The sequence below is a fragment of the Ambystoma mexicanum genome, chromosome 7q, assembly GCF_040938575.1.
Source record: "Ambystoma mexicanum isolate Mex_15411 chromosome 7q, UKY_AmexF1_1, whole genome shotgun sequence".
NCBI lineage: Eukaryota > Metazoa > Chordata > Amphibia > Caudata > Ambystomatidae > Ambystoma > Ambystoma mexicanum.
Genome location: NC_090941.1, coordinates 785,262,912 through 785,284,544, shown reverse-complemented (window position 1 = coordinate 785,284,544; position 21,633 = coordinate 785,262,912).

The following is a 21,633-nucleotide window of genomic DNA, read 5'->3' as shown; positions in this document are numbered from 1 at the left end:
TGGTGAGAGGAAGCGGCGTCGGCCGCGTGAGATGCTGCCCCTCTACACATTGAGGTGGGTGGCGTCCGCCACCTGTGAAGGGTGGTGGATATGCCCCACACTGAGGAGGAAGACACTCGAAGAAGGTAAGCGGCATCGGCCGCGTGAGCTGCTGTCCCCCCCAAACCTCACCTGAGGAGGAGAGCTGCCCCTCCCCCACGCATTGGCTGCAACAAAAGGGGAGCATGCTGGCGGCCCCAGCCGCAACATAGAACTGTTGCAGGCGGACCGGCTGCTCCGAGCGCTGGCCATGCCTGATGTTGATGATGCGGGTCGTCACCCGTGAAGATAGGGAGAGACAGAATGCCCCTTTCCCCCACGAGGAAGAGGGGAGCTGCCCACCCCTGGCCCACCCGCGAGCCGCAGACATGGAGTGGCAACACGCGGCATCCGCCACATGGAGAGGTGCGCTGCCCCTCCCCCAGTATGTCCGCCAGCACCACTGGCCGACGGCCACAAGGCAATCAGCATGAGCTGCAGCATCGAGAGCCGCGCTGCGGTGTTCTCCGCCCCCTCACCCGCTCCCTGGTTAAATAGGAGGAAAATGGCTCTGCACCAGAGTGGTCAAAAAAAAAGAAGAAAAAATATAAAACAAATAAATAAAAATGAAGGCAACAGAGCCCTGTGACGGGCCCGAAACTAAACAAAGTAAAGGGACTTGGCCCAAGAGACCCGGGCCAGGAAGAAAAAAAAACAAAGGAAAGCGGTGTCGGCCGCGTGAGCCGCTGCTGTCCCCCCACCTGAGGAGAAGAACTGCGCTGGCCCCCACAAGTCCTAGGCCCTCCAGTGGTGACCTGCTGTAGTGCTCCATCCCGGACAGACAAGTAATAGAGTGCGGCGGCCTCCGCTGCAAGGAGAACTGCGTTGCCCCGGCCCACGCTGCAATGAGGCAGCGCTGCCCCTCACCCCCACCCCCAAGCCACGAAATTGAAGAGCAGCGAAGTGTGCCTCAAAAGGCGAAAAAAAATTAGGCGGGCCCATCTCCAACTGGGCCCGCAAGTAAAAAATAATAAAAAAAGGACACAAGGACAATGAGGGGGTGCAGCCCCAAGCAACAAGGAAAAGGGGACAATCTTACCCTGCAGCGCTTCCGCCACCCTCCACCAGAAGGGAGCACTGCACTGGTCAGCTGGGCAGCCACTCAAAAGGGCCTGCAATCGCCCGGCCACCCAGGGTGTCAGTTGAGGGTGGAGCAAATCTCAAAAGACCGAGGAGGGCCATGCGACCAGCACTACCCAGGTCCAGAATGGTCATTCCATGAGCCCAGAAGGCCCATCAGGGCTAGGATGCCATCCAGGCCCATCAATGTGTGCCTCACAGAGGCTCTCAGTTTACCCCGGAAGAGCCAGCAAGGGTAGCGGCTCCATGGGGAGTGCTTGTGCGCCCTCAGGGATTTTGACTCTGAACCGATCCAGGTGCATGCTGCCAGTGGACATGGGGGGGGTGGGCTTCAATGAGCCTGGTGCGGAAAAGGGAGTACTGGGAGTGGTCCATCATCGAAACCCCCATCCTGCCATCGTGCTGCCTGAGTCTTCCTGCAACCACCCAGAGGTCAGACTGGGGTGGCGCCCTGGCATTCCCAAGTGCAGTGCTGCCTGCCCTGAACATGGAGCTGGCCCGTCATGGCCACGCCAGCAGCCTGCCATGCTATCTGCCTCCACCAGCGAAGAACTAGGCCGATGTGGCCCCTGGTGTCCCCAGGTGCGGCTTTGCCTGCCACTGAACTGTGGTGTGACTGTCCTAAGCGAACATAGGCAAGGATCCAAACTGGTCTCCTGCTACTCCATGGGTACGCCGATGGACACTGTAGACATCCCCATGAAGGCTGGGATTCTGCAGACTTGAAGGTGCTTAAAATGGCCCAGTCGGTGGGCAATGTAAACTGGTGTATGCGGAATGCTTTATGTGGTGCCAGGGTTCCTCAGTGGTGCCATTCAGTGACATGAGACCCACTCACCCAGGTTAATAAAGGGTGCATGTGTGTGGGAGTTATGGTTTGTAGTGGTAGTGTGTGTATTATGTCTTGGTGTTCCATTGATTTGGTTGTTATGAAAAAGGAGGAGTGTTGCATGTCACCCATGGTGGGAGACATGGTATCTCCCGGTGTGTTTGTCTTGGTCACATGGAGAACCATGTGACCAAGTTAATAAAAAGCACAAGCTGTTCCGGCTCGGCAGTCAATTTGAAACTGACTCCGGTGTTGTTGCTTATGTGCACCAGGCTGGTGCCCACCGTGTGGAGTAGGCCCAGGGACGGGGCTTAATCAGTGAGGAAAGCAGAGATACAAGGGAGCAGAGATCTAAAAATGGGGAGGGGGTGAGCTGACAATTTGGTAGCAATGGATCTACAACCAACTAGAGGAGGAAAAAGGTGGGGAGACAGATCTGGGGAGTGGGGTGTGTGTGTGTGGAACTTGTTGTTAGGTAGGAGGAATTCCTTCAAGAGGAGAGTCTTGAGCTCCTTCCTGAAATGTAGAAGTGAAGAGGCAAGTCTTGTGTTGATGGGGAGGAGGTTCAAAGGTCTAGGGGTGTAGAAAGAGGAGGCCTGTCTTCTGCCTCTTTCCTTCTTGCTCTACAGAGCTCAAGTCTGTATGTCTTTACTTACTTTGCTCAGTGAAGTAGATGGAGACTTGAGGGTGATGGCCTTGTAGATGATGCAGCAGGGCTTGTAGGAGATACATGCTTGCAGAGGGATCCAGTGCAGTTCGATGAGGGTCTTGATGATGTGGTCACATTTACAGAGTTATTTGATGAGTTGTGTTGCAGCATAAAGGACACACACATTTCAGGAGTGCAAAGGTGCCTGCCAGGTAGTCTTCCCAAAGGGCAATACTACTATCCTGGTGAGAGAGGACCAATGCTTGGACAGTAGATCAGAAGTTGTTTGATGAGATGAAGGGCTTCATTTTCTGCAGGAGGCAAAGTTGGTACAAAGCTGTATTGATATTCCTTGCTATAAACCGGTCCGATAGTACAGCAAGTAGAGCGCTCGCATTGACATCCGTGCAGAGCCTGCTGATGCAAGTTCGAATCCCTGCATGGCCAAACTCAGCCTTTCATCCTTCCGAGGTCAATAAATGAGCACCACACACCGTGGGTAAAAATAAGAAGTGCTCAGATACCTGAGGTTTTGTAGCATTATGTAAATGCTAAATTATTATTATTATTATTATTATTATTATTATTATTATTATTATTATTATTATTAATATTATTATTATTATTATGTGCTCCTTGAAGAAGAGGTGTCTGTCAATGTAGAACCTACAAGACTTGGCACAGCTGGTCAGCTGGCATGTGAAGCCTTCGAGGTCCATAGCAGAGAGCCTGGTCTGGATGTCAAGGTATTCGGTGTTGTTGGTCAGCAGTAGGAATAAGCTATTTGAGGTGTTGAGCTTCATGTAAGCACTGTACATTCAGGGGTGGATCAATGTGAGGCAGGCCTTGAGCCTGTGAATGTTTTGTATGGTGGATATCTTCAGGTGGAGCTGCGTGGCATCTGCCTATTTTTGGATATGTGAGGAGCTAGGAGTGTTCAGAGTGAATCATATTAAGGTTAAATATGAAGGGGGAGAGGATGGATCCTTGCAGGATCCCATATCTGATGGGTAGAGTTGCTGATCTCGGGGATTCATTAGCATGAATTGGAGGCGGTTGCAAGGTAGGATTTCAACGAGCTGAGGATGGTCTTGCTGATCCCCATGTGATCAAGTAGAATGTCATTGAGTGTCTGGTGGTCTATTGTTTTGAATGCTGCTGAGAGGTCAAAGATCATGCTGCAGCATGCCTCATCATAGGACTAAGGACATTAAACCATATCAACCTCATTCTTAAGGAGTTGCACTGGCTACCCCTTCAAACATGCATTGTGTTCAACAATGTCTGCATCATCTACAAAGCAGTCATAACCAAAACATCGCTCTACTTGGTTGAGAATCTCACCATATTTGGAGGCCAGTGCACCAAAAGAAGCAACAACATCACCAGGCTGGAAAAAAGAATTGGAAGCAGGAATAAAAGCAGGAAACATGTTTCCTGCTTTGCATCCTTTCAGTGGAACAAGTACCCAATGCAGATACGACTACAACCTCCATTGTAGACTTGGGAAGTACCTGAATGCCCTGCTCTTCAAAGAACATTTTACCAATCACTGATCACTGCATTCAACCCTTTCTCACCCTCTTCAATACCCCCTGATCCCTCAACAAACCCCAGCTCCTTTACGACCCCTGCACCCTGCTTGTAGTCATTGGGCACAAGCCCCTTGCAAAGTGTTCTGTTGTTTCCCAGATTGGTTGCACTTATGCATCCCATACCTACATACATACATACATACATACATACATACATACATACATACATACATACATACATAAAGTACCATCAGCAGAGGTTCAGCAAATATTAAATTCTCTTATTTGCAAGCTTTATTGGCATGAGTGCTTTTTAGTCCGCGATAAGGTACATGGGCATGAGGGTGAGTTTAAATTCGACCTGCAGACCATAAGTATGTACAGAGACTCCAGAATTTTAGTATGTTTCAAAGAGACAGGACTGTTACCACTCGCGCTTGCTGGTAATTATGGAGCAGGTGGGTGCTCCGTCGCCATTAACATGCCGCCATGGTAATCTCTGTCTGTTTGCAGTGGTCTAGTCTTTTCCATCATGGCCGCCTCCAGCTGTTCTAGGGCCTGTCTGCAACCGGTGCTCCCCAGGTTGCAACCCTGTTTTCTTCCTCTTTGGGTCATACACTACCAGTATTCCTTTCACGAGCACACCACTCTGCCTTCTCTGTTCCTCCTTCCTTACCTATTTCCTCTTGCTTTCCGGGTGCCTTCCTCCTTACCTTGCCGTATTTTGTGGGTGCTTGGAGCTTCTTCGTACCTTTGTTTCCTTTCAAAGTCCTCTTCCTCCTGCCCTCTACTTTCCGTTCTTCTTGCTGGTAGTGGTTGTTTTTCCCTTCTACTACTCCCTGAGGGACTATTCTGGCTCTCCTGGTTTGCTTGGACTACTGCTCTCCTCGGATCCTTCGGATTATACTCATCTGTACCAGCAGTCTGAGATTCCATCGGACTACAATTTACCGCTTAAACATCAAGGTTTTTTTGCCCATTGTGGGATTTTTCCCCTTTCCTTACCTGTTCCGGGAGGAGATAATTTGGCTGGTCAGTTATTGAGCAGGCAGAGTGGCTTCCTTCTGTGAAAGGCCATTCCTCCAAAAGGAGAGAAATACTTCTACTAAAATGAAGAAAACTCAGAAGACACAGTAACAGGCTTCCCAATCCCCATCACCAGTGGAAGACTCATGTGAGGTGAAGGAAGGGAGTCTAGGGTTTGACAAGTACTGAGAGGATGTCAAATTTTTCCCACCTCCTCCAGTATGGGTGGTAAGTGGGAGGGGTAATAGCAAAGTCGTTTACCAATCGAAGTGTTGATGATGTTCTCCTCCCTTATTCCACATGATGATATAAGTCCTCTGAGGTCGAGATCTGCATTAGTTGCTCACGCTATCCTCTAGGTTTCAGAATATTAATGTAGTTAAAAGAAGAATGTGCCACCTCTCACACACATTTTTTTTTAAAAAAGTCACTAGAAATGTTTGAATCATTGACTTGCATGCAGAAATTCATCCCTTCTTTTATCTCAGAAAAAAAGCAACCCTTAACGCAGGCATCTGCAACCTTTGGCTTTCCAGATGTGACTGTCAAAGATGATTCAGTTCACTGAAACGAATGACAGGGACCTAGACTCCTGTTTGTGACAGTTCCCTAAGGAAAACACAGCGACCAAGTGGAGATTCTGAAGGTTAGTATTGTCCTATTTGCGCCAAACTGATAGTCTTATATGCAGGTTTAAGGTGAGATCCAAGTGATTCCAATTACACTGCTTAAGTATCCACATGTATATAAATGATTTGCTTTCAAAGCCTTCAATACTCTACACACGTGTTTCACCCTCTTAGATTCAGAGGGCTCTTCAGGAGAATATCTAATAAAAAGAAATTCACAAACCTTATTTTACAAAGATGTCCACTCAAAATATAATACATAGTACAGACCAAATAACAGAAAAAAATGCAGCACTTATATTGAGAAAGAACAACTTCATTCTCACATTTTTGTCCTATTTGTGTCATTTATTACCAACAAATTAATGTATTATTTCCAGTTTAGGACAACCTCTTTCTTAATGATTAGTTTAACTTTATAGGGTTATTTGAAAAAATTACTCTCAGAAGGCTACTCACCTCTCACACCTTTAATTACTGGTATGTGCTTTTCTTCAGGGTGAATACATTTCAAAACTTTGGGATCATAGATCTTTTTATAGTCCAGGTTGTGTCATACATTGGAACTAAATAAAATAAAAGAAGAAGGTCAAGGGAAAATTGCATCAAATGTAAGCAATTCGAATTCTAAATAATCTTAAGAATTTGCTCTTTTTAACTCTAATAAAGCGGTACATGGATGGGGTGCAGAGTTCTAGCTAATCCGCTTACCTTTAGGTAGGATTTTTGACCTTCTTTATGATTTGGATCCGATTGTCTCAAGCAGTCAAGATAGAAGTAGTAGTCATATGCAGACAACAGACCACCAACTAATAATTACAAATATTGCATCTTGGATTCGCCCAAAGTAAAAGTCGTTTTTGATTGCTTTCTATGTTTTTAAAAACAGCGACCAACTGGATTTAATATATTTAAAAAGTCATGCATGGATTTGCAGTAACAATGATGAATAATAATAGTAGAGAATATGTCACTTCTTAATGAAAATGGCAGATTTCTTTTAAATGTAATACATTTTTGTAATATTATGGATGGTCCATGTTAGTCATGTATTATTTTAGTACGACTGGATTATGATCAAATCAGACCCCTTCAAAACGAATGTCAAATCGTGAACCTAAATTTAAACAAAAATAGGATTCCCTTTACATCTCCATTAGCTATATCCTCATGCATCAAGAAGGCATGTCCAATTCCTCATAATCTTCGAGCTGCTACGCTGCTGCTGAGAGCTTCCCCAGGAATGAGATTCACGCCTGAGCGCATCCTCACTCCCCATCTCCAGCTGCACTTCAAGGAATAATTGAAGATACCTTATGTTCAGGAAACCAACACAATACAACATCACACGTCATCAAACAACTCCCTCTGTAATCAGGAAAGGCACAGATCAGACTGGCTCACGCTGGAAAAAGCAGAATCATTCAGCACCAATCGAAGGCGTGTGATACTCACTAAGAAATCATCCATCCTCTCTAGGTTGAGCTGCACTTCAGGGCAATTGCACATCCTTATTGATTGGATGGTCGATTGGAGCAGTGATTGCAGTACATCCCCTCACTGCAATATGGCACCCACAGCACTTCTCCCAACTTGCCAAAACATCCACAGAAAACTTGCAGCTCCTAAAAGATGCCAAGGCACATCTGAAATCTGATTGTACCAGAAGGAAAGACAGCATCACCCCATCTAATGAAAGGGCAACCACCTCCTTCATAGGAGAGTACAGAGAATGGCGAACTAGAACTGGGCTCCCATGAGGGCGCCTTGACCACTAGCCCAATACAGGGCCTACAACGTTAACTCTTATGCATTAATGAGGGGCCACTGGATGTGGGTAGTAGGCCCACCCTTAATAAGTGTGTGTGTGTGGGAGGGGGGGGTGTTTCTGTGCGTGTGTTAGCGTGCGCGTTTGTGTGTGTCATAAAGCAACACAAACGACCATCTTTTATTTTCAGCAAACTTGTAAGAGTATCCAAATGTGCTGACAATCACTGTCATGGCAGGACAGCATGCATACTGCTGTGGAAGACACGTCTTCGTCCTATTTTACTACTCATGTATTCAGCACTGCTACCTTCAACTGTATATACATATTTCAATAGATTTATGAATGGGCCGGCGTGCTTCCTATAAATAGCCATGTTCCCGGGAGTCATTTGCTCTTTTCCTGGTATTTGAAAATGATGAGGGCATAATGCATGAGATTACCGGGCACTTAAACAGTGACACGTAAACTGCAGAAGCTGTGCCTTTGCATACAACTGAAAGGGTAAGCGCCGAGAATCAATCTTCTTAATGCCTCCCATCTTAGATTTCAAAGCAGAGCGGCAAATGGCGGCCATAACCACTGCAGCATGTTGAAGAATGGCGCCAGTTTGGCATCTTGCATTGAAAAGGTGGCACAGCCGGATTATGCGATTTCAAACTGATCTAGTAATTGGTGGGTAGAAAGAAATGTCTGAACATGCAACCTCAAATTACATTCGCCACGTGAGGCTACTGTATTTTCACTGCTGTTGCTTTATTTATTTAAGGCATGTAATCTTTGTTGTCGCTTATGAATTGAATGTTTATGTGTCTGAAAGCTGGTTCTGCTGAGTTGAAGGCCCAGAAAGCAGAGTGCGTTAGGATTTGGGGATTTTGGTGTGCAATAGCAAGTCATGGAAGAAAATATGACTTCCCATCAAAGAATCCAGCTGCATTCAAATTTAGTGCCGGATTTGAATACATTAAGGAGTAAGGGATTACTGCTGGGAACAGTAAAACCTACAGGATCTATGTGATTACTGCGACCTCTCCAATTCCGACGGCAGAAAATGGGGATTGTTTTTATTTTTATTTTTGTAACCCCCTTACACCACATACATTTACGGTTGAAGACCCCCGCATCTCCCATACTTGTATTATATCTCATACCCCCCACATATGTATGTGGTTAAATGGGGGGGGGGTCGAAAAAAAAAAGTCAGAACTTTCGGCAGTCGGAATTGTGGAGGCAACATTTTGGTATATTTCCAAACCTACCTGCCACCAGGTCGCTTGAGGACACAAACGCCTTCTCAACGCTGTCTTTGTCTGTTAATAACAAATGAAGATGCTTTATTTCTTTGCCACTTGCATTTCTTCTTTCTCATGGCTTCTGACAATACCCCTCCCACACTGATAGACTCAGATTATTTTCTCGAATGTTCTTCTTAGTCATATCATGCCTTTCAACCTTTATAACACAGTCATTTCGTCCCCACTCAACAATGTTCTCTCCCATCAAGGAAGATATTGTTTGGGAGCTGGCTCTCTAGGGATTCAAGGTCCTAATTAAGTCTGCCATCCATAGTGAACCAAGTAACCCCTTCTGAGCTTAGATTATTCGGCCTAACCCTCATTTCCATCTGCAGGTTAATTTGCCAGAGGTTACCGGTGTCATGGCTTTTAGTGCTGCAAGCCGCACTATCCCTAAAACAAAAGACTTCTCTCTAAGGAGACCATTGGTCCTCGGCCAAGCATCATCTTGATTCATGAGATTTCCGTGAGGCTGTTTCCTCTCCAACCTCTTTAGATACATTGCTGGAGGGCATTCAAGTTGTCCAAAGATGTAGAGTCAGTGGATAAAGGCTCTGTCTGAGCATATCTTTCTGTGCACGTTCAAGGATGTTTCACCTCTTAGATTTAGATGAGGGTTTGGGCGTCTTGCTCTGCAAAAGGGGCAGAATTACCAGAGTTAAGAACAAACAAGAATCAAGCTTTAGGATCAGGGAGTGAAAGCGCTCCCACATCAGACAGCCATCCATGACCACGCTCTTAAGGACAGCTTGATGTGGTAAAGGTACTATGAGTCAGATGTCCTTCAAAGCCATGCTGCAATATGTCTCTAAACTCTCCCTTCGGCAGACACTAGGCTGCCCACTAAATGATGCTGCAGGGTAACCTCACTGCACTGCCCACTAAATGCTGCTGCTGGGTGACCTCACTGTTCTGCCCACTAAATGCTGCTGCGGGGTGACCTCACTAGGCTGCCCACTAAATGCTGCTGCAGGGTAACCTCACGGGGCCGTCCAATAAATGCTGCAGAGTAATCTCACTGGGTTGCCCACTAAACAATGCTGAAGGGTAACCTCAGTTGGCCTGCCCACTAAACTCTGCTGCAGGGTAACCTAAGTGGGCTGCCCACTAAAGGCTGTTGCAGGGTAACCTCACTGGGCTGCCCACTAAAAGCTGGCTGCTGCAGGGTAACCTCACCGGGCTGGCCACTAAAGGCTGCTGCAGGATATATGATATGATATTTTATTTGTATTGCGCTCGTACACAAGTGTACAAGTGTACCTCACTGGACCCACTAAAAGCTGCAGGGTAATCTCACTGGGCTGCCCACTAAGCACTGCTGCAGGGCAACCTCTCTGGGCTACCCACTAAATGCTGCTGCAGGGTTATCTCACAGGGCTGCCCACTAAACGCTGCTGCAGAGTAATCTCACTGTGCTGGCCACTAAATACTGCTGCAGGGTAGCCACACATGGTTGCCCACTAAATGCTGCTTCAGGGTAGCCTCACTGGGCTGCCAACTAAACGCTGCTGCAGAGTAATCTCACTGGGCCACCCACTAAAGGCTGCTGCAGGTTAACCTCACTGGGCCGCCCACTAAACATGGCTGCAGGGTAACCTCACAGGGCCGCCCACTAAATGCTGTTGCAGGGTAACCTCGCTGGGCTGACACTAACGCTGCTGCAGGCTAACCTCACTGTGCCTACTAAATGGTGCAGGGTAATCGCACTGGGCTGTCCACTATAGGGTGATGCAGGGTGATTTCACTCACTGTCATGCCCACTAAGCATTGGCTGCTGCAGGGTAACCTCACTGGGCTGCCAACTAAACACTGCTGCAGGGTAACCTCACCAGGCTGCCCACTAAATGCTGCTGCAGGATAACCTCACTGGGCCCACTAAATGTTGCAGGGTGATCTCACTGTGCTGCCCACTAATGGCTGCAGCAGGGTAACCTCACTGGGCAGCCCACTAAACGCTGCAGTGGGGTAACCTCACTGGACTGCACACTAAACACTGCTGCAGGGTAACCTCACTGGGCTGCCCACTAGACGCTGCAGTGGGGTAACCTCACTGGGCTGACCACTAAACGCTGCTGCAGAGTAACCTTACTCGGCTGCCCACTAAACGCTGCTGCAAGGTAACCTTACTGGGCTGCCCACTAAACGCTGCTGTAGGGTAACATCACCGGACTGCCCACTAAACGCTGCTGCAGGGTTATCTCACTGAGCCCACTAAATGCTGCAGGGTAATTTCAATGGGCTGCCCACTAAAGGCTGTTCCAGGGTAACCTCACTGGGCTGCCCATTAACGGCTGTTGCAGGGTAACCTCACTGGGCTGCCCTCTAAATCTGTTGCAGGATAACCTCACTGGGCTGCCCACTAAAGGCTGCTGTAGGGTAACCTCACCAGACTGCCCACTAAACGCTGCTGCAGGGTAACCTCAGTGAGCCCATCAAATGCTGCAGGGTAATTTCAATGGGCTGCCCACTAAAGGCTGTTGCTGGGTAACCTCACTAGGATGCCCACTAAAGGCTGCTGCAGGGTAACCTCACTGGGCTGCCCACTAAAGGCTGTTGCAGGGTAACCTCACTGGGCTGCCCACTAAATGCTGATGCAGGGTAAACTCACTGGGCTGCCCACTAAAGGCTGTTGCAGGGTAACCTCACTGGGCTGCCCACTAAAAGCTGTTGCAGGGTAACCTCACTGGGCTGCCCACTAAAGGCTGCTGTAGGGTGTTAGGCAGAAACCTGTGCAGTTCCCTCTGGGACCACTGCAAAAGATTTAAGACTACAGGTGGTAGCAGTCTGTACCACCCAGATTTACCTGGTAGCTGTGGCTGAGCAGTCAGACTTCTCTCAAGAAGAGTTAGGCAGTATACAGAGTATTCACAATAGGTCAAAAGAACACAGTAGAACAAGTAAACACTGACCAGAGCTTGGTGTAAAAGAGATATAATTATTTATTTAAAAACACATCTAGTAAAACACACTGGCACTAATATTAAGCCGTTCATAAACACGGTCACTAAAAGATATACACTCCCTTCAACGATTAGTTAGACAAGTCTTAAGTAAAGCAACACTTATTTTCATACAGCAGTGAGCGCTTAACGAAGATGGCCCTCTAATCAATCGGTTTAAAAGGGAGAGAAAAGATAGAAACAGATCCCAACCCTTTCGGAAGAACACAGTAGGAGAAAGGCAGGTTAAAACCGTAAAGTCAAAGTTAACAAGGCCGGACCCACTTTAAGAGGCTCCGGTCGAAATGTGTCCAAGGTCACACGGTTCAAAGTGCCCAAAAGTCTCGCAATAAGTTCAGAAAGAGTTGGACCAAACAGAAAGGGACCAGTTAGATGGTCAAGGCGGCCAGCCCAGACCAGAAGGTTAAGGGATTATTGTTACCTTGTAGCAATCTTTAGAAAGGGAGGCCTGGCGGACACGGTACCTTAAAATGGTCAGAATGCTCCAGTGGGGGCAGTTGTTCCTGGCAGTGGGTGCAAGTCGGTGCTTCTTCTGGAGGAAGAGAGGATCTCGTCGGGGAGGAAAGCAGGAGTCCGTTGCACTGCCAGGGAAGAAACCAGCAGCGGAGTTATCAAAAAGGAGCAATCCTTTTATTCGCGGTCCAGTGGTAAGTGGCTATCCAGTTGCCGGGGTGCTGGGCCTGGGCAATTCGACCACAAGACATCCTGGGATACGAGAAAAGAAGGTAAACTGGTTGTGCCCACCATTCAGGGAAAGAAGACTCTCCAGCAGGGAGATCTCCTCTTTCGTTGGGAAGTGGTGAGTCGGCTCAGCAGGGCTCCACCGGTGGTGTTGTCGTAGCAGGCCGGCTCAGCTTCTCCCTCTTCGGATTTTCAGGTCCTGTGGCGACTTCTGAAGTTCCAGTCCCAAAAGCCCTGCTTTTATGCAGCACACCCCCATTCACTCAGCCTAGCTGTCAATCAACCATTCTAAGTGGTGAGCCGGCCGGCTCACCACTTGGGCCAATCACACAAGAGTGCGACTTGAGTTACCAAGGTAACTCAGTCCAGGGTGTCTAAACCCCCTCCCACACTCCCTGTGGTACCCAGACAGAGTGGCACCACTTTTGGAGGCTTCTGTGGAGAAGCCCGCCAAAAAGTGGAACAAAGGGCTCGACCTTTTGTTTGGAGTTACAGAGGCGAACACAAACGCCATTTTAAAACCGAGTTCTGGCAGAAAATACCAACCGGTGAATTAATATTAAATAAATAAACCAGCGGTATGTTAGAGGCTATGTTAAAAAAGTATTAGCCTCGAACAATGGGAAAATCCCATAGAGATATATTCGCGGTTGAATATAAAAAGTAGTTTCCACTGCCACCAGCCAAAACTCGATGAGGGGGGACGGGAAAGTACCCCCTCGAACAACAGACCCAGGGGCAATCGAATTGCTCCTACCAGTACGTCCACAATATGATGGTTTGTGCTGTTTCTTTTAGTAATTTGGGACTAGTAAAGCCAATGGTGACTTTACATGCCCTGTGAGACAGTAGTCAGTCCCAGGGTATGGAGTCTATGGTGGAGGGTCACTATGACACCCCGGTGTTACGGCACGGAGGGTGCTGTGTAACACACATAGGAAAACATACGAGACCCTATGGAGTAAAAGACCCCATAGCCCATGAAACACTTTAACATTCAAAGGAACACCACACATCATGTCCAAGAGTGGGAGAAAAAGAGTCTCACTCTTGGCAGGAGAAAAAAACAAACTCCAGAAATCCAGCGAAGCTGCTGGGGGACTCACTAGGTTAGGAAATTCAGCCTAAACAGAGAATTCTCCCTAACACAGGGTAATCTCGCTGGTTCCATGTGGCTGGTGGTGGAGGCAGCAGTAGCCCTAGAGCCACCAAAGGTGGTTGCCGGCCTTCCTACTACTTACGACCCCACAACTTAATGTGTCAGCCGCTGCCTTGGCATTAAACCTTATTGCCACCTTCATCCCATTTGAAATTCATATGCTTAGCTTATTAAACTCCAAGCCCAGAAAACAAATGCACTCACAATGTTTAGGGAAATGCCTTATGATTGCGACATCCTTTTGATAACAACATCTGTCTTGACTGAGAAGGTTCGGTTGATGCCTTCCAGGCGAGTTGTATGGGTTGTTATATCCAATTTCAAATGACAAGGTACTTTAATAGTAAAACATAGTAAACTTATCCTGACCCGTATATGTTCGCTGCAGTTTAGCTACAAATTAATTTCCGCCACCACGTTTTGATCCAGCCAAAAATGTGCATGTAACCTAATATGTCCAGGTCCAATAACGGGAATTCCTGCCTGGTCCAGTATGTTCTACGCGTATTGCTGTTCTTTAACAATACTCCACGTGGCCACATAACAATCCTAATAGAAGAGAAGACCATGGGACCTTACAGTGGCCTTGGTAAATAATATGAGGCCTCTTAATGGCAATGTTTTCTATCTCAGGTGCCCAGATGTGCGTCCCTCGGGCATAGTCAGTACACCGATTGTCGCAAAGACCTGTGGTTCTTATTACCTGACATCACTTGCTTTGATATAGCTGTTTTCCCTCAGTAGTTCTACCTCTTTTTTATATATCTTTTATAAATTATAATGCAATGGCCGCATAAAACAAACACAGGCTTTGAATTGTATAGATTCAGCATCAAGATCACATGACCCCCAAAGCCATATCAATCCTGTAAAGTTGCTATGTGTATAACCCAATGTGACAAGTGATGAAACCCAGGGCACAAGAAGGGGCCCTGCCCCCCAATTCCTCTCCCTGGCTGACTGATGCCCTCTGCATTACATGTAAGATTCTCTAGAATTGTGCGACCACGCTAATGCTGGGTTTAAAAAAAAAAGAATCCGGCTCAACTCCTAAAATGGTCAGCCATTTTTAAACTATGCAAATTCTTCAATTCTTTCTTACATCTGTTGTCTCCCTACGCTGCCACTGCAGCTTATTGATCCTTACTGTCCCTTTCTATTCATTTTGTTTTGGACACTCTGTCCTCCCACCACTGCCTGCGCCTGAGTCCCCCTCTGAGGACATTGTAATTGTAATTGTAATTGTTTATTTGTAAAGTGTGTATACTCAAGTGAATTGCTTCAAAGCGCCTCAAGACGGGAAGGGAACAAGGGAATAAAGTCATTCTTAGGCTTGAAGATTCGGATGATCTAATAACAATAGCTAGCATGCTAGGCCAGAGGCATATCTACTAGTAAGTGCTTGACAAAAAGGAGAAAACGGGGGGATGGGTGGAGCATACAGATCAATAAGCTACAATACTGGTTTGGTGACAATTCAGACTTATTGGTAGTTGGTCATCCAATGCGCCTGTACTTGAGAATATCAAGCATGACCAAGCTAAGGAGGGGAGACAGAGAGAGGACGGGACAGACAGACTTTCAAGGCCTAGAACATTCAAGGTCAAGGTCGTGCCAGTGCGCAGAACAGGAAGTGCAAGGGAGGGGGGAGGTGGATAAGTGCGCCCAGTCCAGCAGGGGCCTGGGTTAAGTGCAGAGTGGTTGCTCCTTTCATGGACATAATGCAGTAGTGCCAAGCAGAGAGCAGAGGATTGGAGGCCTCATTTACATTTGGCCACATTTACCTTCCCATGGCAATTTCCTCCTTAGACCATTAAGCAGCATTTGTCTTTCAGGAGGCCCGTCCAGTGGTTGTTTCCCCTTTGACCCTCATCCCTTATGATGTCCCCCAGTCAGGCATAATCCCTCCTTACTGATAGTAAGTAGCAAGCTTTGCCCTTTACCCAGTGGAACACATCTAATCACGTCAGAGATGCTGCTTCCATTTTCCCATCCATGTCTCCTCATCAATTTGTGGCTAAAATGCCATCTCGTATATCACCAAAAGGTTTTGATAAACTGCTGGACTTCCAGAGGATTTTGCAAAAGAGTAGGGTGAGCTTTTGCTGTTCTGCTTCTTGGTGACTGATGTTCAAAGTGTCTCATAGTCTTCTTCATCCTTTTGCAGCTTTTGATACTGCTGACCACAGCATCACTTTAGTTCATCTGGCGTGGTCTGGGGTAAGGTGCTACATTACATCTGTTCTTCATTTGGGTCTTCTGGTCACGCTTCTTGCCTCCTTTTTCATTCTCATTCTCTGACCACGAAGGCTAAGATTTATCACCCATTTTATGTAACATCAATCTTTCTATTTTGTCTCGTGTGTGATTTCAATCTTTAGCTTCCAGACACCCAGATCGTCATCCATTTCGGTGACATTCTTGATATGATATGATATGGCATTTATAACGCGCCTATAAACAAGTGTTTCAATGCGCGATGAGGACAGGCAGGGGGAGCAGAGGGAAGACAGGCAGCGATCCTACTAGGCCAGGTGCCATTCAGATCGCGCAAGTGCATGGGAAGGGGGAAGAGGGAAACTGCGAGGGAGAGGGCGAGGGGGGAAGTGCAGTACATGGGATAAATAATAATAACAATAAGTAAAGTACAGCCAGCTGGTGGCAAGTGCAAGGGTAAGTGCAGACATCAGGTGTCAAGTGCTGGTAGTGGGACTGTAAGGATACAGAGACAGCCCCGCGTGCAGGGGGTTGCCAGGAAGGCAGTGCAGGAGTCCGACTGGTGATGGAGGGGACCTGGGCCCGAGAACAGAGGGTGGCCAGGTTACCAGTGCAGGTTCAGCAAGGGATTCAGCAAGGGAGAGGAGGAGAAAAAGCAGAAGCAAAGAGAAAGGTTTTGAGGTGCTTCCGAAACCGGAAATGGTTCTCCTCAAGTTTCAGTGAGGCAGGGAGGCCCCAGCCGAAGCGAGAGATCTACCACCCACTCGTTGCTTGGAGTAGCGACTGACCCTGAGGGAGTTGGAGGCGGATGAGCGGAGAGCTCGAGAAGGAAGATATTTAGGAAGAGAGAGTTGAAGGTATTGAGGCCCTAGTCCCCAGAAGGCCTTGTGGACAATGCAGAGGGTTTTGAACTTAATCCTCAGAGCCACTGTGAGCCAGTGCAGAGATTTCAGTCCTGGAGAGATATGGTCCATGGGCTTGAGGCCAAGGACAATACTTCAGACACCCACACTGAGGAGAAGGGAGGAAGGAAGGAACTGGCGGGACCCTTTAAGTGGCACAGCGGAAAGTCAAGCCTGACGGACCTGACCAGAGAAATATCAGTGAGAAGGTGGTGAGACACGCGTCACCAAGTATTTGGGGAAGGGGAGCTACTCCAGTCGTTGAGCGGAGGAGCAGACCCGCGGAACATTGGAAAGGAGGAGGTGAGGTGCACTACAAGTGAAGTGGGGAAGGAGAGAAATATTACTTGCATGCGGCTTATATGTGGCACACAGCAAACATTGTGGTGCAACGAGAGTAGGAGGAAAGGAGTGTGTGACATTAAGGAACTCTTTAAAACCGACGCGCTCTCCTTAGGAAACGCTAGAGACGTCCTCCGTGGAAATCCATGTACACACAGCAGTAAGGGCAGGTGGCAAGGAAAGCGCGACATATAATACCTGATTTGCCAGGGTGCATTCTGAGGGAATGAGGACATTGGGCGTACCTGGTTCCTTAACGGTCACCGAATTACAACCTAGTCAGTGGGACACTCTGGGAACAGAGGCATCAGGGCTGTCCTGGCTCTGGAACAGTGTCTTCAAAGTCGCCTGCGCAGCACTGTGTTGGTTGTATGGTGTACCACAATATCACTGCACCATGATCCTCAAAAGTGAAACATAACGGCTGGTATATTCAAACTAGTCAGGGCCTAGGTCGAGGCTCGTATCATTCAGGGGGCTTGAATAAAAGTAAAAATCCGACCTTTACGGAGAAAGGTGGCAAGGGAGTGTTCCATCTTGAGGTGACTTGACGGTGGAGGGAGGCCCTCCCACATAAATAAATCATTTATAAAGCTAACAAGGACACTGCTTCAAAATACATCCCTGTTCTGAAGGAAACATCAACACCTCATTGACGAACTTGGTACTGACTGAGCGTAGTTTTTCTCAAAGGGTTTTGAAAATTTTCTAGCTCTGCGGTCATCGTTGTCTGTTATTTGCTATTGTTCTTCCTGTATTGTGCAGTGGGGGGTCGATCCTGCACAGAGGCAGGAAAAATCATATTTTAGGACCCCCAACATTTCTGGCAACTCCTGGGGATCCTCCTATATCTTGAGAGGGTTGAAAGGATTTTTTTAAGTTTTACTTTGTAGCATCTGGTTTTGAGAGGTTCTCAGATGAGAGAAAGTTCTCCACTTTAATGTGCTGTGTGGGAGCTGAGGCAGTGAGAGTGATTAAGAAATTACCAGATGTTGAAAGTAATGAGGAGCAAGAAGGGGGGTGGGGGTGGAGTAGGTTTGTATGGTAAAGCAATGAGAAAATTAGAGGCACAATATGGCGAACAAGTAAATGTGGTATTTGAAAGATATACGTTTTTCTCTAGGAAACAAGGTGTGGGGGAGACAGTAGACAGCTTTGTAGCTGCTTTAAGGGGATTATTATAAACATGTGAATTTATGGGAAGTGAAGAGGAATACATAAGGGATCAGATGACGATGGACACGTCCAATTGCAAGATACAGGAAAAGCTCTGGCAAGCAAACAAGCCTTCTTTACTAGAAGTACTGTCCATTGCAAAAGGTATTGAATTAGCAAATAAGTGCCTCAAAGAAGTTAATGGAAAAAATGCAAAAGAAATGGTTCAGTTGGTAAAGAAGAGAGAGAAGGAAAGGGAGGGGTCTGGGAAAGACTCAAAAGTATCTGCATTAAACAAATCTAACGGGTCTGGGGGAAACAAAAATAACTCTCAACAAGCTTGGCATAAAGCACATTGTCCTCGATGTGGGTATGAAAAGCATGGGCAAAACACAAAAGAGAGCCCAGCTATGAGAGGGAGATTTTCGAAAATGTGGTATTGTGTGTCATATATTAGTTAGCCTAATACAAAGCCTGCAACTCTTAAGCGAGCCAAACACGGACGTTCACCTAGTCTGATGGAGTGCCGTAGTTAATGAGCCATTACTGCTGTCAGTTTCCCTCTCATGCGTATATAGTGCCAGGGGTTTTAAACTCCCACTTATGGCAGCTGAAGCCACGTTAAAGTTTCTATCAGCAGAGATGTTTAGGAGAGTTGTTTTCTTTTTACCATTTGCGGGCATTAATTGCACCTCGTGCTGATATTATTCACAGACCAACAAACGGCATTGGCAGCATTTTGGCGACTTGCGAATACAGGAAAATCTATTGACCAGCTGTCCTGGGCCCGCCTGAGGTAAGCCCCAACGCTCTCAATATGACGGGAAACGACAGGAGATGACTCTCTTCCCCGCGTGACTATAGTTGCAAAAAAAGAGTGGTAAGCAGTCTACTCCATCATGATTACGAATGTTTCCTACGGCTGCAGAATTTATTGACAGGGACACATTCTGCCTCCCCCTTGTCCCTCTACTGCAGAATAACCAAGGGTGTCCCTCGCAACTTGTGACTGTCGTTACACAGAGTCCAATAACTACCAACTTGGATGATTTGTTCTACACACCATTGTGAAACTCCATTTCTTGATGTAAGTGATGATTTTGATGCGAGCATTCAGCATTATAGTGTAAATTTGCACCGCTAACAGCTGTGTCTTTGTACCTACTCCCGCTTTGGGGTGTTTTTCTTTGGAGTAATGTAGCAGATTGAATACCATACTGCATACAAGTGTCGCGTAAAGAGGTTTCCATTCACCTAATCTTGTTCTAGGTAGCACTTTGAATAGTGTTTCCTATCCATCCTCTGCAATGCTGTCAGACTGTATGTGCTGACACCTATCTAGTGTTACCATCTTCTTGTTCCTTTTTAGACCACGTCTTGTGATAAAATTGCCAGTTTAGACAGTTGCCCCTGGAGCCATACCTAATTATGACTACATCCACATACTTACCTCCCTCTTCTCTCACACTTTTTCTACTTAGAAAACGTAACTTGGGCTAACTCTCAGTCACACCTTCCTTCGTGATCATCCTTGAAATCCTTTTCTCCAGTGACAACCTACCTTCAGTTTGGCAATTTCTTGACAACCTGAAGGGTAAGAATTTCTTTCAATTACCTTTTTCTTGGTCATTTTTTCATTGACCATACATCTTAACTGAAGTAGAGTCTTGCCTATACACAGACCCCTACCAACATTGGTTGAGCTAGATTTCAACAGGGATTGTGATACTTGCTTTAGATTATTATGATATATACTTTAGATAATTGTGATATGCGCTTTAGACTATGAATCCATTTAGATGCATTCAACTGTACCACCATGAGCTAAGAACACACAATGATGAGGGTATTGCGACCATCAAATCTTGATGTGGGTACTTCATGAATGCCCCTATCATGAATAATCAGAATGTACTAACCAGTATCTGACAAAACACAGTCATATATTTGCAAAAAGTAGTCTGGGAACTTTTACACCCATTACTGGATGACCAACCACCTTGTTTTTAATTAGAGAACCTTATTCAACTTTGACAGAATGTTGTGGGCTTTAATATTGAAATAGGCAATGCATCTATCAAAAATACCTTAATTGATGGTACTCCAGAAGGTTGAATACTTAGTGAAAACTTTACTTCAAGAATGGAAATATACTTATGAGTTGAATACATGTACATGAATTGACATTCTCTTTTTTAAGAACACGTTTGTGTTGTGTATAATGAATTATGCTTGATTTACGAATACTTTACTACATTAGTAATTATATGTTTTTCTGAAATTTTTCTCTAAATGTTATAAAATTATTGAATATGCCCCTGAAGAAGAGATGTTTTTCTCGAAAAGCGTTGGGCCACTTTTGAACTTTTGAAAAATAAAACTATATATGAAGAAATATCTTTACGTTATGTGTTGATGTTCATCATTGTATACCACAAAAATGATGATGTGTTTTCCATATAATTGAAAAAGCATTGTAAACCCTCTGCATACTTACAGTGTGTATAAAATGTACCTAAACAGTCTGGCTCATTCCATGAGCTTGTGAAAGTGTGCAGGGGACAGAAGTTCCTCCATTAGGAACATATCTTGTTAGACGTTGGAGTATGGACATGGCAGCCATATACTGCGGTGTAGACAAAATGACAACTAATGCTGACAACTGTGCTTCCGATGTGGTGAACAGTGAATGGTGTCAAGAACGGGATTGTGACACTAGTCATGCTTCATCCAGTGAGTATATACAATTGTCTGAGGCTTGTGACAATGGTGAAGGAAATATGGAAACCAGTAGAGAAGAAACAGTAGAGTCTGAATTAGAAAACACAAGATGTGGTAGATCAAAGAAAACACCTGTGAAGTATTGGGACTATGAAATGTCTCAAATATAGCAACATTAATTGCATAAATTCATCCCACATTATGGTTCACACCAAACGTGGTTTTAGTTCATTTTCTAATAAGTAAAAAAAAAAAAATTGAGAATACTCTTCCTGCATATTCCCTCTCTATAGCTATGTAAAATACAAAATAGTTTTTACTTACAGGTTCATCAAATATTTTGAAAGTTGGCAATGCAACAGTTTCATATGTTCCTTTCTTATAAAACCTGTTTGGTTATATATTCCTTGCAAACCATGGTAAGGGGCATTTGTCATATCCATTACCACTGTAAATGTGATGCCATGCATACTCGGAGCGCGCTGACATTCAGGGATCCAATTCAGAATGTCATAGTGCGTACTCCAACATTTTTCATTATTATGTTGGCTTTGGCTTTCCTGCAGCATGTACGGGGTCAGGGTCCTTTATATATTAATTACACTCC